General features: G+C 38.8%; 1 pseudogene; it reads left to right on the forward strand.

The window, feature by feature from the left end:
* Nucleotides 1,432–4,050, forward strand: LOC104777418 (annotated as a pseudogene).

Below are 5,470 nucleotides of genomic sequence, written 5' to 3' on the forward strand. Positions count from 1 at the left end.
TGAAGAAGAGGTTCGGGAGCCCAAGACTTCTATTTCAGCTAAATTACGCTTTATGCCATTGTCTCTTACTTTTGTATTTAGGTTCCTTTGTGTTCTAGAAAACAATCTATGAAATGAATAATGAACAAAACAACTTCTAAATCTCTTTCTTCTTCCTTTCTCTACATCTAATCTCTTATCTTATTTTTTATCTTCTCTCTAATCTTCTATCTTCTCTTCTCGTAATCAATTTTGGTTATTTGGTTAGGGTCAAACCTAACAATCTCAGAAGGGATCGCGGATTGAAACGAAATTGGGTTCTACGGAAACCTGGTTTCCGGGGAAGTCCATAGATGGGTTTTTCGTCTTCCAGTTCCTCGGGAACTGCCGGGAATTCGCCTTGCAAGGAGGCGGTTCGGATGGTTGAATTTGATCTTCTGGTTTGTCTTAGCTTTGGTAATAGAGAGAAAAAACGTAGAACTCTTGGTGATGACCAGTTGCAGGATCATTACTTAGGCCAATTTAGGTGATGACCAGTTGTATGATCGTTACTTAGACTAAGCCGTGCTATAGCCAGTTGCAGAAACAAAGCTTTTAAGAATTTTGGAAATCCTTCAAAATTCCATCTTAAAGGGTGTGATTTTATAAGTCACATTTTTCAACTGAAAAAAAAAAAAAAAGTCTCTTAAAATCATTCAAAGTAGCTCTTTTGAAAAAAAGTTGTGATATTCTGAATAACATTTTAATTAAGTTTTAGAAATTATGGATTGAATAACAAGAGATTGTGAATCATTTTAAATGATTTTACACAAATGTCAAGTTCAATAACATAGGATTTCAAAAGGTTTTTAAAAATCATCAATTGAATAATTAGTGATTTTGAAAATACCTTAAAATCTTCTAAAATATAAGTTGAATACCTCCTCTTATATATTGAAACGGAGGGAGTAATAATGATTTTTTTAATTGTACATTTACCATAATTCTTCATTAAAAAACCTTCTATTTATAATACTTTAAACAATATTTTTTTATAAAGTTGCGTCTATTCTACATAATATTTTTTTGTTATAAATTTTCATTTTGATGGTTGTGTTTTTTTGTAACAATTTATGTTTTAATGTTTATGTATTCAAATTATTTTATTACATTCAAATGATTTTATATTGTAGAATTTTAAATTTTATTTACTTTTTTTCTAAAATACTCCCGTGATACATTGCGGGGGGGGTCTGAGTCCTAGTTTTTCTAATAATAAAATAAGTTGCAAATATTAAATAAGTGTTGTTGTTTTTTTTTTTTTTTTTTTTTTTTTTTTTTCCTNTTCGCCTCAAAAGTTAGGTAAAAAAACAGATTTTATTCCCAATGGCCAATACTACTACACACGCTTACCTTGAAATGTCAATTTGGGAGACTAATTAAACAAATTATTTCTATAAAAAATCAAACAAAAGTCTTTTCAGTCTTCATTAAACAATGGAGGTGAAGCTTCTCCCTCTCCCTCTCCTTCTTCTTCTTCTTCTCCTTCACTTCCCTTTCTCATTCTCTACAATACCTCTCGGCTCTGTTATCTACCCTTCCGGTTCCAACAACCAGAATTGGCAATCTCCCAATTCCACTTTCTCCGTCTCCTTTGTTCCATCTTCTTCACCTGATACCTTCCTCGCCGCCGTTTCTTTCGCCGGTAACGTTCCGATATGGTCAGCAGGAACCGTTGACTCACGAGGATCTCTTCGTCTTCTCTCCTCCGGCTCTCTCCGCCTTACCAATGGCTCCGGCGCCACCGTCTGGGATTCTAAAACCGATCGTCTTGGTGTTACTTCCGGTTCGATTGAAGATTCCGGTGAACTCGTTCTCCTCAATAACCGGAGCGTTCCGGTTTGGTCTTCCTTCGATAACCCGACGGACACGATCGTCCAATCGCAGAATTTCACCGTCGGTAAGGTTCTCCGATCTGGTCCTTACTCGTTTCAGTTAGAGAGAAGTGGGAATCTTACTCTTAGGTGGAACAATAACACGGTTTACTGGAATCATGGACTCAACTCATCGTTAGCTCGAATCTATCGTCTCCTAGCTTAGGTTTACAGACTAATGGAGTTGTGTCCATCTTCGATTCCAATCTTCGTGGAGGAGTTGACACTGTTTACAGTGGAGATTACGGTGATAGCGATACGTTTAGGTTCTTGAAGTTAGATGATGATGGGAATTTGAGAATCTACAGTTCCGCGAGTGGGAACAGTGGACCTGTGACGGCTCATTGGTCTGCTGTTGATCAGTGTCTTGTTTATGGGTACTGTGGGAACTTTGGGATTTGTAGTTACAACGATACTGATTCGATTTGCTTGTGTCCGTCTCTCAACTTTGATTTTGTTGATGTGAATGATAAAAGAAAGGGGTGTAAGAGGAAATTGGAGCTAAATGATTGTTCTGGCAGCACAACCATGCTTGAGTTGGCTCACACTAGGTTGTTTACGTATGAAAACGATCCGAACTCGGAGAGTTTCTTTGCCGGTAGTTCGCCTTGTAGAGCTAATTGTCTTAGCAGCTCTGCTTGTCTAGCTTCGGTCTCAATGTCTGATGGGTCAGGCAATTGTTGGCAAAAACGACCTGGTTCCTTCTTTACTGGGTACCAGAGGCCATCGGTTCCGAGTACTTCTTATGTTAAAGTGTGTGGTCCAGTTGTGCCTAACACACTTTTGATTGCAAAGAAAGATGATGGTAACAACTCGAAAGTGCATTTGTGGATTGTCGCAGTTGCTGTAATAGGTGGGCTTCTTGGTTTGATTGCAGTAGAGGTATGTCTCTGGTGGTGGTGCTGCAGAAAGAATCCTCGGTTTCGAACTTTATCGTCTCACTACACTTTGCTTGAGTACGCTTCTGGTGCACCTGTGCAGTTTACCTATAAGGAGCTGCAGCGTTGCACCAAAAGTTTCAAAGAGAAGCTTGGAGCTGGAGGGTTTGGAACTGTGTATAAAGGTGTGCTCACTAATAGAACCGTGGTTGCAGTGAAGCAACTAGAAGGAATTGAGCAAGGAGAAAAGCAGTTTAGGATGGAGGTTGCTACTATTAGCAGCACACACCATCTGAATCTAGTCAGACTGATCGGGTTTTGCTCCCAGGGAAGACACAGGCTTCTCGTCTATGAGTTCATGAGAAACGGATCTCTCGATAATTTCCTGTTTGCTACTGACTCAGGGAAGTTCTTGACTTGGGAGTATCGGTTTAACATTGCGCTTGGGACTGCAAAAGGAATAACGTACCTCCACGAGGAGTGTCGCGACTGCATTGTACACTGCGACATTAAACCCGAGAACATTCTCGTGGATGACAATTACGCTGCCAAAGTCTCGGACTTTGGGCTCGCCAAACTCTTGAACCCAAAAGACAACAGATACAACATGAGCAGCGTTAGAGGAACAAGAGGCTATTTAGCTCCTGAATGGCTCGCAAATCTTCCCATAACCTCAAAATCGGATGTCTACAGCTACGGAATGGTTCTGCTAGAGATAGTCAGTGGAAAAAGGAACTTTGATGTCTCGGAGAAAACGAACCACAAGAAATTCTCGATCTGGGCTTACGAGGAGTTTGAAAAGGGCAACACCGAGGCGATCCTAGACCCACGTTTAGGCGAAGATCAAACAGTTGACATGGAACAAGTGAGGAGGATGGTTAAAACAAGCTTCTGGTGCATACAAGAGCAGCCACTGCAGAGGCCGACGATGGGGAAAGTGGTTCAAATGCTAGAAGGAATCACGGAGATAAAGAAGCCGCCATGCCCAAAGACCGTAAGCGAAGTATCGTTTTCAGGGAACAGTATGAGCACAAGATCTATGTTGGTTGCTTCGGGTGCGACTCGATCATCCTCTTCCTCTGCCACACGGTCGTTTCAGACAATGGGGATCACATCGTACGGACCGGCTTCCACAAGGATCAGTGAAGGTTCGTTGCTTGGATCTTAGAAAGTGTTTGTACTACTGTGATTACCAAATGTGTAGGTTTATTTTAATTTACTTATTGCATACGTACGTAATTGTTTAGGGACACATCAAAGCTATATATATTTATTGACCATTTTGTATCTGAAATCAACCATATGCATATTCAACGTTGTAAAATGGTTCTAAGAAAAAAATCCATAGTTTTATATGACATACGACATTCAAAGATGAACTTGAAGTCTATATATTATATAGTTGTCATGTCTCGGGGTTGAAACAAATTTAAGATCTCAANACATCAAATAGTGGAACGGCTGTGTCAGAAAAGCATGTTTGTGTTAGGTGCGANATACGACATTCAAAGATGAACTTGAAGTCTATATATTATATAGTTGTCATGTCTCGGGGTTGAAACAAATTTAAGATCTCAATTCCTTCCAATATTGTTGCGTGTACGTCGTGTCGAGCGAGCAGGAGAAACTCGTCGTGGGAAAAAGCTCCACATTTTCCAAGTTTATAAAAACAAATCATTTTCTGTAATTAGTTAGATTAGGAACTTTGGTAATTCTTACAAAAAGGCTGTTAATTATTTTGGGTTTAAAACAACAGAATCAAAGTATTAAGTAAATTGCTATGAACTTTTTTCCTTGTCTAAACATCATCTCTTGTGATTTAGCCATTAAAATAAGACGTTCTAATCGACATAATATGATTCTAGAGACATCAAATCAAGGGGAAAAGATTAAAATAAAAATGTTATAGAATCACAAAAATGGCACCATATTCAACGAAGTGAATCCAATCTCCATCATTATTCGGTAGCCGTAAATAAATTTTGATCCTCACGAAGATATATTTTATTATTTTATAGTTGGTGTATCTCATTTTTGTTCGATCATCAAACTCTAACACCCATATAGATATCGTTAATCATTCATATAAATTTGAACGCGTCTTTGGGTTGTATATAAAGAGTGTGGGGGCAAATGAATTATATAAACAAAAATGATATAATTGAAATGTGGAATCTGAACATATACGGGTGTTGTTACTGGTTATACAACACAACACAAGAGAGATGATCAAACAGATATTCATTGAACATTGCAGTGAACAAGTCTGATACAAACACATGTTCAGACATAGAAGCAATGAACAAGATGGAGCATGTGTAACCAGTTACAGAGACAGACGCAATGATTCCTCATGAAGAGAATCAGAGAATACTAGCTCAGCCAAGACAGCTCAATGTGAAATCACATGGAATGAAGTGACATGCTGAACCTTGGAGTCTTATCGAGAAGATCCAAGAAGTGAGAGCTCAACCAGTCATGCTTTAAGCTCATGAGAACAAGTCTTTCATTAGCAGCTGCGTAAACCTGAAAAGCACAACAGAGCAGAAATAGGTTTTAGCAGTTGAGTATACTTGAAGTGCAACAGGGCTGAAAATAGAGCATACAACTTGTAGTGGCTGTGTAGTGCAACAGAGCTGGAAACAAGGTAAACCTCGTGAAGAGGTTGTGTAGTGCAACAGAGCGGAAAAGCGTCAAGTT

This window comes from Camelina sativa, chromosome 3 (genome assembly GCF_000633955.1).
Source record: "Camelina sativa cultivar DH55 chromosome 3, Cs, whole genome shotgun sequence".
In the NCBI taxonomy this organism is placed as follows: Eukaryota; Viridiplantae; Streptophyta; class Magnoliopsida; order Brassicales; family Brassicaceae; genus Camelina; species Camelina sativa.